This window comes from Vanessa cardui, chromosome 9 (genome assembly GCF_905220365.1).
Source record: "Vanessa cardui chromosome 9, ilVanCard2.1, whole genome shotgun sequence".
NCBI classification, from domain to species: Eukaryota; Metazoa; Arthropoda; class Insecta; order Lepidoptera; family Nymphalidae; genus Vanessa; species Vanessa cardui.
Window position 1 is genome coordinate 15,038,069 of NC_061131.1, and position 20,888 is coordinate 15,058,956.

Genomic DNA, 20,888 nt, shown 5'->3' on the forward strand with positions numbered 1-20,888 from the left:
AAAAACTGGGCCATCTCAGCTCAATTTTAACGGGGGAATAAGAAATGGGGAATCAATATAAGAATGTATATTTTTGTAAAGTGTTCGCAAATCAATACATGACGGGCAGCGAGGCGCTGAAGATTATTTTTTAAGCGGATAGCTAAGTTCGGCATTGACGACGAAGGCTCATTCTATCTGAGTGTACTTAAGAATTTCCTCTTGATACGTTCAATAATTTGAACATAAACTTCGTAAGGAGACCAGATGACACTTCTATACTCTGAAATACTTCTTATTAGAAAGCAATGAAGCTATTTTTGTGTACGTGGATTCTTTAGTACATCAAGTTATTAATTAAAACAATTGTGATTACTAATGACATAGTTATAATACTGTCTGAAAGTATTATTTTCGTTTATTTCGTCCCGAGTCGAGATGGCCCGGAGGTTAGATCGCGTGCATCTTAACCGATGATTACGAGTTTAAACCCAGGCAAGCCACTGAATATTCATGTGCTTAATTTGTTAAAACATCGTGAGGAGATCTGACTGTATCTAATTTTATAGAAATTCTGCCTCATGTATATTCCATCAATCCGAATTGGAACAGCGTGTTGTAATACGTTCTAAAAAAGAAGACTCTCGAGAGGAGGCCTTAGCCTAGCAGTAGGAAATTTACAGGCTGTTGTTGTTATAGTTGTTATTCGTCCCAGGTGCCTTAAAAAATATTTTCGATACGGTTTTCTGGTTTTAAACAAAGTATATGATGTATTATAAAGTCGCTAAAATTAGCACGGAGGGCGTTCGAATGTATTAGCTCGAAGTAGAGCATTAGCATAGTCGATAGAGGTTGTCATTCAATAAATAAAACATTTTATCAATCTTCCTACTTTTTAATGTACTTGGAGGTCAAATTTTTCTTTATCTTTATCTGGTGTGTAATCAAAATATTTTGTGGTCAAGTCTCAACGTGTAATTTCTATTCAGCGTTGACTGTACAGATAGTTAGTCCAAAGAAGCTATTTATGTCTATTCAGCACAAAAATACATGAAGTTTTAAAGCCTACTTAAGAAGATGTACAGAATATAAAATAAAAGTATTCAATGAATAAAACAAACCTAGTTTTAAAGACTCAACTACTCCTGTTACAATTTTTTTTTACAATAGCTTACAACCTGGATTAATCCGCATGAATGTTTATTTGTAGAAGAAATTATTAAACTGTTATGGTTGTATGGCTTTCGTCAAATCTTAATTGACAGAAAATTACATAAAGAACTCTTTAATACATTTCAATACCTTGAAGGTTATAAGTCAAGTTATAAAACAGTTGTTTAATATACGTAAACGCGTTGATAAACAAATTGATTGGAGTTTAAACTCGGGGCGCTCACGAATAGGCAAATTGCTAACATGTTAGTTGACAGTGAAATTGATAAGTTAATAACAGTTTCACGACGGAATTAACTCGGGGCCTTTCATTTTAATTTCACTGAGATCGAATAACGAGCCGTGAACGCAAACAAAACTCATACTGAACTAATTCAATTAAATCTTGTTATATCTACTCGTTATAGTCGGCAGTTGTTCGTTCGAAAATCGCTTCACTTTGTTAAAATATACTGAACGTCGTATATATTCGACCGATAAAATTACAGTTTCTTCGTCTACTTTAGGATAGCTTTTCATTGGTAATAACTCACATAACTTCATTTTGATTGACACGAAGAAAGAAGATAAATAGACGCGCCACTTTGTCATGCGATGCCGGCTCTGCGGACGGACAATGTCGTTATTATGAATGTCTTGCATTGTCGAGGCGCTGTCAAGCTTATAATAGTGAGTGGTTTCGGACCTAAATTGTTACATTCTTCGTTCCTATCATTGTGAAGGCGGTAGCGCACTACAATATTCTTTTTTCAAACAAATGTTTTGCACATAATAGTCTACGTTGTTGTGGAAATGTAGAGTCAGGGACAATCTGCAGACATGTTGTCGAACAAGTAGGGGCACGTTTTTAGAACAAAAAATAACGACGTAGCTTTTTTCGTTGATCGTTTTATAACGCCCACTCGGAGTTTATAGCTCGTGAAATATATCGTTCGGTAATATTTTGTATTATACGACATACGTTTCGCTTTAATAAAACATATTCACAAATTAATATTGATGTTATTTTTGGTTAATTTATAAATGTCAACGCCCTTGCTTCTCATATTTTAATTGGTGTAAGGGATTTGTATCAGCCACTAGAGTGGGTAGCACTTGACTATGACGGCTGAACAGGAATACTCGATTTCGACGACAAGTGTGTTTCCGCAATTTTTTTTGTAAATATTTTGAAGGTCAACGAGACTTCCCGACATAGCTTCTCGAGTGAGTGTTTGCCTACAGATAGACTGCCAGTTTTCAACTCACACTATGTTTACATGCCTAGCTAATATTGCAAAAATCAAGATATTGCATGCCAGTGAATGTAAGCATGTCCTTTTGTAAGTTCAAGCCAAAATTATAGTAATTTAATTATATTGGATTATTAATCTGAAAAACACAAACTATTAAAACTTGTCTCCTCATAACATTAATTTGATTCAAATCTTTTGTGAAATTTGTATCGTTCTAAAATATAAGGTTATTAAATTGTAAAGCTCTGTTCGCTATTAATAACAAGGTTTTTCAAAATCAAAATCAAAATAATCTTTATTCAAGTGGGCTTTTACAATCACTTTTGAATCGTCAATTAACAATTAAGTGAAGCTACCACCGGTTCGGAAAGTAGATTCTACTGAGAAGAACCGGCAAAAAACTCAGTAGTTACTCTTTTTCAACATTTAAAAAATACAAAGTCATGTTAGTTAATACAATTATTTAAATTAAAATATCCTGCGTGGAAGTCAACAGCTATTAATTCCACGCTTTTTTATCATATACAAAATCTTGTATTAATACGCCTTTTATACCAAGGTATTTTTTAGAAACGATTTCAATTTACGAAGAGGCAAAGTTAAAAATGTCAAAAATAAAAGTTACTGAGAAGAACCGCCATATAATTAGTAGTGTTTTATTTGGTTATATAAAATACGTATATGATATATGATACGAGTGATGTAAGATATGAAGGTCATAATAGTTCCGCGATATGCGTTCGCTACAGAAAGGGATTGTTTTTACAAAGATCGTTTCATTTGGAAACAAGAGTTAGAACGTTGAATATATTTCGTAAATACGGCGCGTATTTTTACATCCGTTTCGAAGCGATGGTATTGTTCTTGTGCTAAAACGATAGCTGATAGCAAAAAAAGCTTTGGTTGCAGAAATATTAAAACCCGAGCTAGCGCACGAGCTATCCTAACGAAGAACTTTTTTTAGTTTCAGTTTGGTTGAGATTTCAGGTCAGACTCGACGAAAGAATCGGTGATCTGTACACTGTATCGTTGGAGAACGGCGACTTATCTGCTCGTTATATCTGCAGAGCATACGGTATCTAAAATCTGTTTTTTATCTCTGAAGCCGTTTCCGGTAAACAATATTGTTTAAAATACTTAACGTAAAATATAAAAACTAACTTTCGCTTTTGTTTCTTATGCATATACGTTGCTTAACTTACATTTAGCTCTACTTTCTTGTGACACCAAAAATACAATCAAAGCGAAATGAAATAAGGTTAGAGACTTTACATAATATATTGAAGTTGCTTATTTTACACATATGATACATAATACATGTGTATTTTATTATTTATCGCTGCAAAATCTCACATCTAAGTATAAATATGTTTTTGCAATATTTTGATGTTTTTCTTATAAATTAAATACTAATATATGTGTGAATATAATTATTACTTTTTCTATTTTATATAGTCAATTCTCTCAGGCTATTTAGATGTTGTGATCTTATCGCATTCCTCAGTGCAGCTGCAGTGCCTTGGTGTTCCAAACGAAAAGTTTGTAAGCTACCTTGCAGGTGTCTGTGATATAAATACTCCTGTATCGATTTAGCTAAAATGCTAGAAGGCATTATTGGCATATAGCATATTGCTTTTAATTCTCAAAAACAGCTGATAATTCTCAAACGAGCGACAAACTGTCGAACGATATGGAGCGGCGAAAACAATTGGTATAATTTGTTAATTGTAATTTGAATCAAACAGAGGTCGTGGTAATAAACGTGATCATTATTTCTGATGATAATTAGTCCATTGTGCGTAATGGGGCTTCACATATGACTCGAGGGTGTTTGTGGGCTCATTGTTCTTACGTGTACTGCTTCAATGTGGTTGTACGGCAGCCTGGCATCCATTCACGTAGTCATTTGTATGATGCAATGACGTGCGCCCAAAGACTTATTATGAATGCTGCATAAAGCAAAAACTTTGGTTCCGAGATATAAATGAACTCTTACAAGATTTTTTTATTTATGCATCAATTAGGTATAAAATAAAATGTAAAGATAGTGCATCTTGGCTGGCGATTGACTCGTCCTTAAGAGCTTAACAGGCGCAGAAACAGCTTGTTTTTCGAAAACGAGAGTATTACACTGATTACTTTTTAACTCCAGGCTTCTATTGTGATTTCAAACTCAGGAGGTGAATTCCGCTTGCGATAAGCTACCGTTGAAATAAATAACAACGGTCATTCAATTTCATTCAAACATTTAACGATCATAAAATAATTACTCAAATGTCTGACTAATTTTGTAGCGTTAATTAATTCACAAATATTATATTTTCATCAAAGTATCGAGTTGTGGTATTTAATTATCGGCAGGTGTTACAATCACGAAGAATATTTAGTGAAACAGTACTGATAATTTAGTACCTTGTATTATATTCTCTGTAGAAGACGAGATACAGCAGTCGAGGAGTAGTAGCGCAGGATACGTACAAAAATTCATCGCAACAATGGGAATTTGGGGAATTGCTTAAAACAATTTAAAAATCATAAATAATTCATCTGTGAAGGAGGAATAAGAGATTGAAAACTTTGTCACTCGCAAAATAATTTTAATGATTAATTATTTTTTTAAGAAAAGTTATAACTCCTTTGTTAATTAAAAAAAATGAAACACGAAGAGTGAACAACTTGGGGACTTACACACATGAAGGTATAACAACTGCCCACCAATATTCGGAAGATGATCGTATTTTTTATTGCTGTGAGGTTACCGTAGCTGACTTTCCAGCTAGAGAGAATCCTGCACGTTTGATATTTATCATAAAAAAAATTGGATACGCATAGCAGTATCCTCGCTAATCCTACATTAAAACCAGTACAAGCTACGTAAAATTCGGCAAATAGTATCATAACAAAACTCGGTCAGTTCTGATCAAATCTGTTCATGTATGTACAACATGTATGAGTATCGACCGATGTATTTATAAGCTTCTACAAAATAAATAATAATTTTGTAGGGATTGTTTGTGTCTACCTCTTTGTAAGTGTCAGTAATTTTTAACTATGTAAGCGTTACTCATATCGGTGGAAATAAAAAGAAGGTTCGTGTTTCGCTTCGTTGGGGGCGTCCAATTACAAAATACTAACATAAAGTTGAGAATAAACTCAACCCGTACACGTGGAATAATTTTCTTTAAACGTTGCTTTCTCATTTGAACGTCGAACTAATATGGCTTATTTAAAATACAAACGATGTCACTTATGTAACAATAAAAATTAGCTTTTTTTCTTTTACTCTTGATAGTGAAATGTAATTAACGCAAATGACTAATATATTTATTCTATCAAGTGATAGAACGACAACAGATGTTTGTGAAGGGAACCGACCGACATGTCGGCTTAACGTGGCATTGTGGGAAGAGTCACGAGGCGACATGAAAACAACATTAATATGTTGTATATGTAATAAATTATAATAAATCATTATTCTTCATGTTCAAAATATTCTTTCTATAAACCCATTGTTTATTTTTATAAACCCATTGTCGGTTATAGAAAGAATATTTTGAATGATAACTAAAGGTATAGTTACATTGGCAAAAAATATACTTTGTCCTCAAAGATAAATTATGATATATTTATTATCTGAAGCCGACTTCATCAAAGTGAAAAATATATTTACTATGGAAAAATACAATCGTAATATTTTCAAACATCTATTGCCTATTATTCATACTTGTGTTTTATTGACACTATATTATCAGATGTAAAACGTTTGTATTACATTACATTAGACTATGTTTGTATATTATTATGAGTATATATTTTAATAAATCGATGTTACGACAGTAGATAAGATTTAATGAAATTATTATTTTGTAATGTTAATATGGCCGCTGATTCTGCCTCAATGTCAATAAAATCGAACGTGCTGATAAAACAGAAAGCGTAAACTCAATCAGGGAGTCACAATGGGCTACCAAATAATTCAGCTCAATTCAGTACGTTTGATGGCGTATAGTTAAACTTGCGCTCGGCACAGCCGCTGCAAACAAAAGATAATTGAAGCACGTTTCGCTATTCAAATTACAAATGAGAGGGCGAAGGCCGGCCGGTGCCGGAGACGGTGACGCGTCCCTAATATCGTGACAGATTGTCTTAGAGCGGGACATTAAGGGGCTTTATCTGCGGCGCTCGAGGCCGCGAGGCCGCGGGCGTGGCGGAGGGCGGGCGCGGAACGATGTCGTCGACAACTCCGATTGTTCTACTTCTTACACTCGTGGTTTGATTTCTAGCGGTTCCTGAATTTTTTTGTTCATGTTTTAATCTAAATTAATCAAATATTGTAAAATAAGCCTGTGTCGACATCCCCTGAGCGCTTTTCGTCATATGAGGTATTATAATGTACAATGGTACATGCATTTTTTTATGTTATAGATTGGCGGACGAGCATATGGGCCACCTGATGGTATTTGGTCACCATCACCCATAGACAATGACGCTGTAAGAAATATTAACTATTCCTTACATCGTCAATGCGCCACCAACCTTAGGAACTAAGATGTTATGTCCCTTGTGCCTGTAGTTACACTGGCTCACTCACCCTTCAAACCGGAACACAACAATACTGCGTACTGTTGTTTGGCGGTAGTATAACTGATGAGTGGGTGGTACCTGCCCAGACGGACTTGCACAAAGCCCTACCACCAAGTAAAATGTTGCATTGTGGCATTTGCATCATTCGATGGGAAGGTAATCTGGCACGAACCTGGAAATCAGTGCAATATTGATTTACGTACTTGCCGAGTTCCGAGCAGGCTCTATGTACCTTCACATTAAATATTCTAAAACAAACAGTGACACTTTGTATGAAATGTTTGAAATGTGCGAGAGCCAGTGTAACTACAGGCATAAGGGACAAACAATCTTAGTTCCCAAGGTAGTTGCCGCATTGGCGATGTAATATATTACTTAATGTATACTATTCTATAGCCGGTGGCGATCACTTATGACCAGGTTACACATTTGTTCGTCCGCCAACCTATTTGATATAAAAAAGAAGAAAAAATAGCTTTTTTATAACCGAATCTTTAACCCAATCAAAATTAAAATCAAAAGATACTTAATTGGAGTTAAACCTTAGAAATAATATTTAACGAGTTAATTAATTAATTTTAATATTGAGTTACCGCTGGCGGGGATGTTGGTTCTACGAATACGAGTCTGTGTTGATATAAGCTTTTATCACGATTTTCTGTCAAACGATTCTAAAAACATGAATACAGAAATTTCCATTGATATTACAAGTGCCTCGGATATGAAGTAACGATTTTACTTAATTTCCTTTAAAGAGTGCTTTAAAGACAGAAATATAGATGAGTATGGTGATGAGCGATGAGCGAGAGAGGGAGCGGTGGTGGATATTCCTTGAAAATGTAATAACAGAGGTCGATATAAGGCATTCCGCGGACAGTACGGCCACACGCTCCGAGGCATTACTTCGGTAATTGAGTGTAGTCGGAAGGGCTTAGAGGAGCGAGTTATGACGCAACTCCGTCGAGCCCCGCGCCCCTATTAACTATGAATATTCAGACCAACTTCGTTTTCCTAACGAGTCAACTTGATTAATTTCGAAGCATGAGGATTTCTACATCAAACTTCTGCTTGAACTTTATTACATGCATCTTGCATCTCGTATCTGTTCTTGATACAGTTTGACTGTTTTTTGTCAAATATATTGTAAGTAAGTATTCATTACCGCTCGCAGTGAGTTTAGACATTACGATGCCATTGACCTATACTAAGTAATATCATCTATGTAAATATTTAAATATTGTATTCTGTCATAACAAACAAATCGTTTGTTTGATTATATTTTAAACGTAAGCGATGTATGCTTACTTATTCAAAGTCTAAACATTCTTCAATTCAAGCACACTCGTAAAAGCACTATTGAATCGTTATGTTAAAATATTGAATTAAATGTAAATATACCGCCGGTTCGGGAAGTAGATTCTACTGAGAAGCAACAAGAAAATCAGTAGTTACTCTTTGAAACTTTATACAGTTTTTGGTTGATACTTAAGTGAATGTTTCTCATGCTGTTTCATCGACGTGTAAAAGAAATTTTATAATATAGAAAAAAAAAATAGATAAAAATAGCTCCGAATACCGGACTGTAAAATTATATAATATGAATTAAGTTACATTTATTTTCAAAAAAAAAATGTATTTAATTATGAGACTACTGAAGTTATTGATGGGACTTTGGCCAATCGACGCGTTGTCTTTCGTAGATGGCCAGTATAGAGTATTAATATTTCGAATACCCTTGGCCTTTGTTATAAAAGGAATTAAATAAAAAGGAGACTTTCGTTCGGGCGTTTCGGGTTAAGCCATTAAAATATGATTTTCGATTGAATACTACTATTACGGAACGAGTTTTATATCTCGCTTCAAACGTCAACTATGTTGTAGCGATTTTCGCTTAGAATGTTCCAGAAACAGTCCAAAAAATCCAATAGAGATTACATCACGTACGTTTGCACACTTGATCGCTGATCGAGAAATTCCGATAGATTGTTGTTTGAGCTGCAGCTGAAACACCAACGTGGGAACAATTTAATTTCACTCCCTGAATTGAATTTCTGTGACAATATTTCGTTGTCAGATGCTATTCCGACCGGAGCGTGTATCGATGTCAACTTCGCTTCTGTTGAGAATATTGAAAGGAAAATTCATTTTCTTAGTTTCGTTTTCGGTCATTTAATTTGATTGCTTGGCTTACATTCTGTTTCTGAGCCTTTAGTCACAGTTAGATTAACTAATCCGGCTGAAGTCGCTCATCGGTCTGTTTGTGCGTTACTGGCCGCCACTGACCGATAACCAATTACGGGCAAATCAGGTAATTTGACTTTGGTCAGCCTTAGAATTAACCGATTAGGCATCTTTTAATTTCCACTTGGTAGAACACAACAAAATTAATTAGGGTATTGTGTTCATGGCGCTGCTCTAAACTAATTATAAGGTTGTATTTCACAAGTTCCGACTCCATTCGGTTTTGATTGTTAGTAAATATAATATGATGTGAATATCACGATCGTCTATTGACTAGTCCTACCTGGATTCCAATATGGATCGGGCCGACAAAAAAGTAATTCGTATATTTTTATTCCAAAATATCCTCAGAATTTGCCTGCAGTTTTAAATTTGCCAGAATTTTAAACTTTATTCTCGTTCACATTATTTTATTTGTAAATTTTAATTTTCGTAAACATAGGAATTGATTAAGCCGAGCCGAACATATTCAGCGGTACGTTTAAATAAATATAAATATATTTTTATTTCGGTGTTCCAATGGTAAAAAAAATAATCCTAGTTTATCGGAAACCATAAATATGCGGGTTCGTTAATAAATGAGGCGGGATTTATTAGGGTCGCAGGCTCGTATCTTTATAACTAAATATCAGTCTTGGGCTCTAAGGAACACACAGCCTTATCGCTTGTAAGCTCGTTGTGGTATTTTATTCAGAGGTTTTGACCTGTAACTCTCTCTGCGTGGGAACTGTCACTTATATATTTATGATAATTTATGTACGCAATAAAATCAGTTCGATAATCAAATATGTATCGAACATTTACTTGTTACTTAATAGTTTTAATGAAATTATTTTTTAATAATAGTAAAAAACTCCAAATCGAAATATACGTTACAAAATCGTCAAGTGTAAGATTAACGTCAATTGGAAACGTAAAATGATATATTCGCCTGTTATTCCATTTCGTTCGTTCCACGGAGGCAAATAGTCTTACTTTTATCTCAGTCGCGATCACGTCTCACCTGATCCAACATCGAGTTGCGACCAATCGAATATGCTCTTTATCCGCTATTACACTGAAATGGAGTGTAATGCAAACGTATGAAGCGCCCGGGGACGCTCCTATCGAATTAGAATCAACAGGGCCGTAATCTATTGGGTGAAGCTGACTATAACGCTACACACTTAATCTTAATATTTAAGTTTCCACGATTTTTGCCACTATACCACGCGGTCGTTATTAAATAATAATAATTAAGGTAATTTAGATCTTGTGTCATAAGATCTAAACTAGACAAACTCACGCCACAATATCTTTGAAACAATTTTATTTATTAGCCGTATATAGCTTTTAGCTGTATATAATTTTTTTTTAATGAATAAAGTTGCAACTTTGGTAAGGCCACATATTGTACAGTATGTATTTAGCGTGTTCTAGTTTGCTAACGTTTTTTCCGCTCGAACACAAACGATGATATCGAATTCAGACTAATTTCATCCGACACGTAATTGCATTCCAAGCGCCTGATTCAGTTTTCATGAAATTCCAACGAGCAGTTTCTTTTTATTCTAAAAAAGTACTCTCAAGGGCGTCAATTAGGAAGTGGACGGTCGAGGGAACTGACGAGTCACAATTAAACCAATTTAAAATTTTCGACTTAAGCGTTAATCATTTTCAATAAAAATATTTTTTATTTGCAACTACCTATTTTTCTCGTCAATTCTCTACAGACTTGTCCGTACCTGTGGTATCAAATTAAGTAAGAGTTTACGATGAGCGATTCGATGAAATTGATATAATTGAATTCGTTTTTTAAATCGGTATTATGAAAATAGTGCTGTTGTTCGTGCCTACTTTAACGTCTCCTGATGTACTCATGTAATACGATTGTACAGTAATCCGACAGCACCGAATAGAGGTCAGGCGCAGGCAGCTAGACTTGCTACGTCGTGTGCTTACCGAAGCATGTGACAGTACTAACTGCCAAAACCCAAGATCCAGACCGCTTCTGAATCAGCATCATCATCATGATCAGCCTGTATTATTACACTGCTGGATGAAGGCCTCTGATTGTGTCTTGGTAAAAAACCCTATAAAATTTTATTGGTCCGAGCGGGGATATAGAGCGATATATCTTATATGCATGGTAGATAAATAGTCTTAGATTCGAAGAGGGTAAGGCTTTTACCCGTCATTTATCATTCAGGCGGGCTGGGCGAACAACCCACCGGCCTAATACTCGTGTCCCGTCATGCTCTGCTAACGACGTCTATTCGTCGATACGTCATTCGTTTCCTAAGCGATTAATGACTGGCGGTTTTCACTCATCTGCCCAAGAATCAGTGTAATATGCGGCACGCAATTAGAGCCCGGCGGAAAAAATCTATTCGTATCTGGAATGACCTCGCGTGATTAAACCGGAGAGCTTATTACATCGAAGAAACCGAAATGTATATACACGTATGTAGTTGCTTGTGTTATTTGTAGCGCACTAGTGCCAAGAAACGGATCGCGTGCGATTAAGTGGCGCACTTCTTGACAACAAGAGTATATTGTTTGTGTATGTGTAGGAAATATTACAGTTTACTCAGCGGAAATGCTCAGAAGGTTTAATTAGCTTTGACAGCGAGCGATCAGTGTTGCATGAATATATTGTTTGATATATTATAAAAAAATAAATAAAAATTTTAACAAAAAGAAAAACCGACTTCAAACAAAACACTATTTTAAAACAAATGAATATGCATGAAAAAGTAATAAAAATAATTGCGTATTCAACATATCTTCCTAAGTTAAATGAAATGAAAAATATTAGACTACTTAAAAGTCGATTAACGATTATATCATGTAGTTATAGTTATTGGTATATTTGGAGCCGGTGTCAGCCACGGTGCCCTTGCCCCAACAATTAAAAGAAAGAAGCGATACGAGCCCCTTGATTGATCCAGTATATTATTGTGTAAAAGGTAATTTGTAAAAAACATATTTGTTAAAGTATTCTCGTATTGTTTTTTGATAGATATACTGTAGGGTTTTATTGGCTGACACCGACTCCAAATATAACAATAATTATAACTACATGATATAATCGTTAATCGACTTTTAAGTAGCCTAATATTTTTCATTTCATTTAACTTAGGAAGACTCTAAAAAATATGTTGAATACGCAATTATTTTTATTACTTTTTCGTGCATATTCATTTGTTTTAAAATAGTGTTTTGTTTGAAGTCGGTTTTTCTTTTTGTTAAAATTTTTATTTATTTTTTGATTTTAAGTGAAGCTGATGTTGACTAACTAATTTTTTTTAATATGGATAGATTAAGCGTTCCGTTTATATGAGTCAGAAACTACTTCGAGGACAATTTCAAAGGAAACTTGCGAATAAAGCAAAAATAGACTTTCGAAAATGCGGATTTAATACGTCACGCGGCGTAAACTACAAGGATCCCTCGAAAGAGCTGTAATCAAACTCAGCAAAAAAACTTTGAAAATGACCAACTATATTTCGTACATCATATGACATCACATCACATACACAAAATTTGATTAAAGATAGTAAGAAATTCTGCTCCATATCGCACCCTAACTGCGAGCCGTATAGGAGTTCCATCACTACATAGTAAAAAACAAAGTCGCTTTCTCTGTCCCTATATCTTTAAATCTACGCAACGGATTTTGATGCGGTTTTTTTTAAAAGATAGTGTGATTCAAGGGGAAGGTTTGTGTATATAATACATGAACAATATAGTAAAGAAGCACTCATAATTTTAGAAGTTTGCGATGTGATGTCGTATATAAACAAATTTTGTAGTATATTTAGTATCAGTATTGCACCCGTGCGAAGCCGGGGTGGGTAGCTAGTTGATTATAATATTCGACTATGATAATTACATAAACATAACCACATTACGGAAGGTGACTCAAATATCCAAATAACCTATAAATAAAAGATTCGACTGAGTATCGCTAACGTGCTCCTCAGAATTGTTCCGTTCCCTTCCGTTCTGTTACTTTGTCATGGATCCTGTGCTCAGAACCTTACCAAACTTTCACCAAATTACCCTTGAAGTATATATTTTATAATAAAAAAAGAATTATCAAAATTGGTTAACGTGATTTTCAGTTATTCACCTATTTGTCGCGCATATACATAATGCAAATTTAAGACTTATGTCGTTTTCACATGGATACCATCATCGGAAAAAAAAATAAAAAAAATGGGACCCCACGGGAAGCTCTACCTTTCAAACAAAAAAAAAATTATCAAAATCGGTCCACCCAGTGAAAAGTTATGAGGTAACAAACATAAAAAAAAAAAAAAAATACTGACGAATTGATAACCTCCTCCTTTTGGAAGTCGGTTGACAATAAAAAACGAAATTATCAAAATGATAATTCAAAATCTTTCTTTCTTCATAACAAGAAAGTTTATATGTATATGATGATTCCATTAATTGTAATAATATGCTTCACAAACGGATATTAAATATACCCGTATAAAAATATAATATTTAAAAATAATTAAGGAAACTTAAGAAAGGCGTGATTGGATTCAAACCCCCGACCAGCGATTAAGATCTATTTATCTATTCACTGGGTTATCTCTACCCAAATTGTCAATAACTACGAATTCCAAATTCAACTAAGTACGTAAAATTGAAACAGTGTTTGGTATGTAATTTAGCATTCGGCTATTTTAATAATGAGAATGCTTTAAATGAAGGAATTTAACTCCAATCTGCTCCAGAGATACAGACCTGAATTAAAATTTAAGTAATTTCGAATTCGAAGGCATTTCTAAAATGATCTGTTCATTTCGTGATATCGATTTGTGACGACACTTTTCCCTCTTGCCTCGCTGTTAAAAGGGAATCTTTAACAGCGAAAAGTATTCCCGGAGAGTGAGAGAGGAAGTGTACTAATTAAAGTGTCGGGAACAAAGTCGTTGCGAGTATCGACAGAAGATAAGACGTGTTTTAATGGACGGCGACGATACGACAGGACGACACCTGAATTGTTTGATACGGTGTCACCGTCACTGTCTACCAGCTGTATCTGTCGGAGAGCTGTATTCTAATGCTGACGACAGTTATGCGTCATCGAATAAGAAATTTGTAAATCTGTGCTTCGTGTGTTAGAAATGAGCCTGGCTCATTTAATCTTTCAATGATTCTACAACAATACAGAGTATGGATGTTTGATAGTTGAATAAGCTAAAGGTATTTTTTTAATATCTTATATACCTACCTCTTGTTCTGATTAGTGCAATATGAGGTTGATCTCTTTCCAATAAACCCATATAGTTATACTATTGTAAGATTTTTTCTAGATGAAATTTGAAAGACTTTAAAATGTAGAGATTGCCTAACGCCCGTAATACGTCGAAATTTTGAAATAAATAAGGGATTTGACTAAGTCTCATAATGCTAAAATTTACAGTACGTCCATAATTAATTACAAAATAAATAATTAATTAATAATACGACTATGGCATAGGACTCGGCTCGTTGTCGTTTCCCTGTTGTGTAAACGCCGTGAGTGACGGATAAACATTTCAGTTCACAGCATTCGACAACGCCGCTGACGTGTGATGTTATTGGAAAGTATAATTGTACGAGATGTTTGAGACGGGGCAGTTCGGGATATTCCTCGGGATTGGTTTTATTTCAGAATAACAATAACCTTAAAGTTATAATTATTAATTAACTGATTTATTAATTTACAGCCAACGTTACTCTAAAGAATTTGGGATTCTAACTGATACTTATACTATACTATACTTCATACATCTAAATCTATTATTAAAAAGTTATGATGGATTTAATAAATTCACATACACACATGAACCCCGGAATTATTACTGATTTTTGGACAGTCGTGTACTTTAACAAGTTTAAATTAATTTGCTAATAATAATGTAGATAATATTTTTAAATCTTTTGTTAATTTCTAGACCATCATGTTGTTTATAATTGTTTTTCTTCTGTGGCGCGTTCTTTCGTCTGGAGGGATCGCGCCACAATGAACGTGATCTCTAGTAAACGCTCTCTGCCGCGTTTCCTGCCGTTCCTCGGCCGGCGCGGCGCTTGCGCTCTATCGACGCCGTTTATATCTACAGTATATACGAACGAATAAACATTGTTAAATCGTTTATCCACCTTCATTGGTTGTTGGTAAATAAGAATATTTTTTTCACAGATACACTCGCGAAATTAACAAAGATTATATCACAAGAAATGCCTCGTCCTCATTGCCCACATTATAAATATTCTGCATATTATTTTTTCGCTATAAAATAGGGCATTTTTTCAAGAAGTTTCTCCTCTTGCTAAGCTAAGGTTTGGCTCGTTCAAAGCGAATCGCTTCCAAAATTAAACTATGTTGAACAAATAGCGGCTGTCTATAAAAGGACACAATATAAATATCTGGTCTGACCTCTCTCTAATACTTCATTACGGACATCGAGATTCCATTCCGGAACGTTAGAGCGGCTTCATTCGGACGGATTCCGCTTCTGCCGGAGCGTTCGGGCCGCCTCGCATGCCTCGGCCGCGGAATGCCGCGTCACGGCCAAGTGTGGACGTGAAAATCATTATTTCGAAACGCAATATTACTGACGTTTGGGGTTATTATTAAATGTGTATGTACAATCGTTGTGTTTTGTTAGTTGCAGCTTTAATTTACGATCCAAATATTTTGTCCAGCTTGATTAGAATGTTTATAACGAGTATATGGAACTATGTTAGTTTAATTGAAACATGTTTGAAATAAAACAAATAAGGGGTATGTATTTTGCACGTAGTTGAACCTATTCTCTCATCAAAGATTACCGAGTACATTCGACAAAACGTATCAAGTATAAAACACATTAAGTATCTTAGACTAGAATGAATAGCGTGTCCCCCCGATGTATTTCGGGAACATTAGTACAGGAATGCAGCTAAATCGGTGCGGTCCGGCGCGCAGCCTTCATCGCGTATTGATTGCGCAGCGTTCAGCCGGATTACCGACACCCAACGCCCTTACCGACACCTATTATTGTTACGTTTGCTAATGTTACTACGTTTAATATTACATTACGGCTAAAATTGTAGGTTAAGTGATAGTTAGAAGTAGGTTTTATACGTTATTACTTATCTACCGGCATTCTTTTTTCATAACGTTGAGTTTGTGTAGGAATAAAGTTGTTAATTACAATATTATTTTTCAATTATTTTGTAATAGCTTAAGATTTTAATCCTTTGGAATTTATTATTGAATGAATAAAATATATTTTTTATATTTTATATTATAGTTTATAGTAAAACAAATTCCTTAATTTAAGGTCAACAAATTACGAGTTGCGGTCTGTCTGTTCTCGTAACAGAATAATGTGACGTATTTACTTTTATCAGCGGTTAGACAATAACTTCAGATGAAGTGTTGTTGTCTGACAACCGAGTAAATAATCTGATTGCCTGGAATTAGATACTTGATTGTTGAATGAGTCGTAAAACGTTGACAACGCATACAGCGTAAGTCGTGTTTTGCCTTCATCCGCTCTGTAAGCCTTCCTGTGGACGATGACAAAGTATGCTTTATAGGAGGAATAAAGTTACATCGGGATCGTTAGTCGTAAAGTCTCAATTCTGATGATGGGGTCGAGTTACATTGTGCATGTGATCGTTGTTTATGGCTCTTACTACGTGAGCTTCAATATTTAGGGAGGGAGACTGTAGCTCTTCCTTGGACGTTTACTTTAAAAGCAAACTATAAATAAACACAATGCAGAGTTCCGAAGCTGAGATACTAAATTATATTAAGGTATAAATATCCCAATGTTAAGAGACGCAAACGTCAAACAGGTCAAGTGATTGTAAGAGGGCTATTTGATTAATACTGAATATAAATAACCGTGAATAATATAAACTGAAACTGAATGACGACAAAGTACTCAATGGGTAATTAATAAAAAAAAAATGTGCAACTCGTCTGGGTACCGTTACCATCAGCTAAAGCAAAACTGTTGTTGCTGGTTTGGAATGAGGATGCAGTCAGCTCACATCATTACACAGTATAAAAAAAGTCGCTTACAGCTGTCTGTCCCTGTCTGCTTAGATCTTCAAAATTACGAAAAGGATTTTGATAATATATATAATATATAATAGTTATTCTTCCGCCAAATAACAGTACTCAGTATTGTTGTGTTCCGGTTAGGATGGGTGAGTGAGCCAGTGTTACTACAGGCACAAGGGACATAACATCTTAATTCCCAAGGTTGGTGGCCCATCGACGATGTAAAGAATAGTTAATATTTCTTGCAGCGTCATTGTCTATGGCTGATGGTGACAAATTACCATCGGGTGGCCCATATGCTCGTCCGTCAACCTATACCATAATAAAAATAATAGATAGTTTGATTCAAGAAGAAGGTTTATATTTATAATACATGCACAATATAGAAGAAAAACACTGACACTTTTTAATATCAACATTGCACCCGTGAGCAGCCGGGTCGGGTTGCTAGAAAAAACCTTTGTTAACGAGGTCGGTGATTTTATCCACATGATGTTCAAGTAACGTGACCCGAAAATACGCGAGCGAATGTTACTGAGACAAAGTTTCAACTTTTTTCAGGCCATAATAGAGTCTGAAAGCGAATTTAGATTAAATCGAAGTTTTGGTCGGTTGCTAAAGCAACTGTATTAAATTGATCTGAGTTAGAATCTGCCCACGCTATCAACCTTTCCTTTAAAATCCTTAGAGAGCAGAACCTTTTTAATAAAAAGTACTTGTAAATGTTTAATAAAATATTATAAATGCAAAAGTGAGTTTATTTGTTACGCTTTCATCACGAAATTTGCATATTTATTTTCAGGGGTGTAGATAAGCTATCCTAACCTAAAACCGGATTTCTGTACACGATACGCAGATGAAGCTGCGGGTTGAAACTGGTGTTTATTAAAAATTGAACCGGGTACTTAATAAATATTTACTATTTATAAATATATATTTTAAAACAATCAAGTTCTAAGTTAATAAATCACATTACCTGTATATTCATATACAACAACAACAACAGCTTGTCAATTCCCACTGCTGGGCTAAAGGCCTCCTCTCCCTTTGAGGAGAAGGTTTGGAACATATTCCACCACGCTGTTCCAATGCGGGTTGGTGGAATACGCATGTGGCAGAATTTCTATGAAAGTCACATGCAGGTTTCCTAACGATGTTTTCGTTCACCGCTGAGCACGAGATGAATTATAAAGATAAATTAAACACATGAATCAGCGGTGCTTGCCTGGGTTTGAACCCCCAATCATCGGTTAAGATGCACGCGTTCTAACCACTGGGTCATCTCGACTCCATATTTATATACTACGTTTACAATCGTAGATAGCAGACTAGACTGGAATCTGAATAACTACAGATTATAAAACAAAGTTACTTCGCCGTATCTGACTGAATGCCATAAACACACAAAATACCGAAATGATATTAATACAGTTTCAACGAAATAGTTTACGTGGAAGGGCCATAACATACTCGTATATTTAACTGAAGTTTTGTATAAAAAGTTAAACGGATTATAATTTAAAAGTTTTGCATATACCCTTATTCTATCCGAATTATAATGGATAGTTAGTAATGTATTTTTCTCGGTATCGTCGGTAAAGTTTAATTATAGTAAATTCTATTCGAATGGAAATATTTTGATATTGAATTTTATAATAAGAATAATAAAAATATAAATAAAAATAGGTATTAGCGTGTACTGTACACGTACCTGTAATGCAATAATCGCAATAGTCAGTATCAATCATTGTCAGCTGGTTGTAGTCCGCGGGTCATTTGTCTTGATTCGACTTGTTTATGATCACTATCAGCTTCCGATTATCACACTATTGATCTTAAATTAATTTATGTATGATACAATTGCTAATTAGGCTTTTTATCACATTTTTACAGGAAATACTCTACAATGACTTTTGGAAAAATTACTTTGTTTTTGAAGACCGAGGTAGTAAAGGATGTTATTTTATTTTTCCAGTTTAGACCCATTTATATTTTAAACTTTTGCTTGTTGACAACGAGTACGTAACCGTCGAGAGACTGTCATTAAGAGCAGAACTAACAATTTGTTCTCACCTCCAACAGGGAAACAAATATTGCGAGGTTTATGATTTTAACAGCATACGTGTATCCCGTGAGACTCAACGTTGAGCGACATATGATAATTTGACAAATGACATGTCTTACCTTCATAAAGTCCTGTGTCATTAAGCTTATGGAGTGATCCGACATGTAATATTAGTGTAGTAGTAGTAACTATAATAAAAAAGAATAATTTTATTGAGTCTGCAAAAGTTTCATACTCGAGTATTATCTTCTCTCTCATGAAGAATGTTCATGTACTGCAATGTGGGGAGTTAACTGAACTGAACTAGCTGTCGCGTTTACGAGTTGTTTGTGAGGTATAAGATATATATACATACATACATGCGTAGGACAAACCTTGCTTCATGATAAATTATATCAAATATAAAAATAACAGTCACAGTTTATCCGCGGTAACAATATTGGTATACTCGTAGATATGTTAGTTCTGTCAAAATACTTTTCTTCATCAGGAAACAAATGACGCAATTAAACAGACTCATTTGTGTGTTCATATTACTTTACAACACCTCAGCCTTCACCTTCACCTTTTCAACACCGGGTTCGAACTCGGTCAATAAGAAATTTTCCGAGTTCGAACCCACGATTTTAGCTTTGAATGTACACGTTTTCTCACTCGGTCATCTCGATTTCGAAAATGTATATTTTATATAACATATTATAATAATGGTTCGTGATTTGTTCATAGTCAGGTTTTAGCTTCCTACGCTATGAAACATGACGCTTAAATCGATATTTAAATTGAAGTGCAACTTAAAAGTAATGTACTGGAATTAGATTAAAAGAGCAAAATCCAAGTAACTTTCCGGATTTTCACTGTGAAATTCTTATTCGGAACCGTCTCGTACAACTGCTAAAATATATCCGTAAAGCGATGACTTAAAAATACTTAAAAAGGCTAAATCAAATCGTAAATATTTAAATTGAATAACAATCTCCCAATTTTTATTTTGTTGGAAATTCTCTAAATAAATTACGAGCTCGCGATTGATATTAAGTTTACGTGCCGATTTACTCGAACGGCTTCTTGCGATTATAATAAGTTCCGTTCGTTCGTTTTATCGCAGACGACAATAGCGCGCCTCAGGAGCTCCAATGACAATGATTTATGTCTGTAAATCTCTTCACTTCGATCGGGACAATCACTTCGCTGCCGATTCTTTGAGTTCCGCTCCGTCATCCTTTTTTGATTAGTAACAGCCTGCTGCACAAATGTCTCCTGTCTTCGGGAGTGGAGCTTCAGCTCTTCGTCCACCTCGCAACACCACTGTGGCTTGATAGTTATAACCCAGTATATTTTCCATCGACATATTATGCAATTTAGTTTACAATGCATTCCTTCTTTACGATCTATTAAAGACACAAATAGATAAGATGATGACATTCTCTTTACTGGGCCATGAAATCCTAATAAAGGATTCTGATTTAGGAAGCTAGTAGTTGTATAATTGAATTAAGGGTAACTTCGTTCGAGTTGGCCTTTTATAATTACTTTTGGATTGGATTGTCTTTACAGTGTAGGTATCAAATGATTT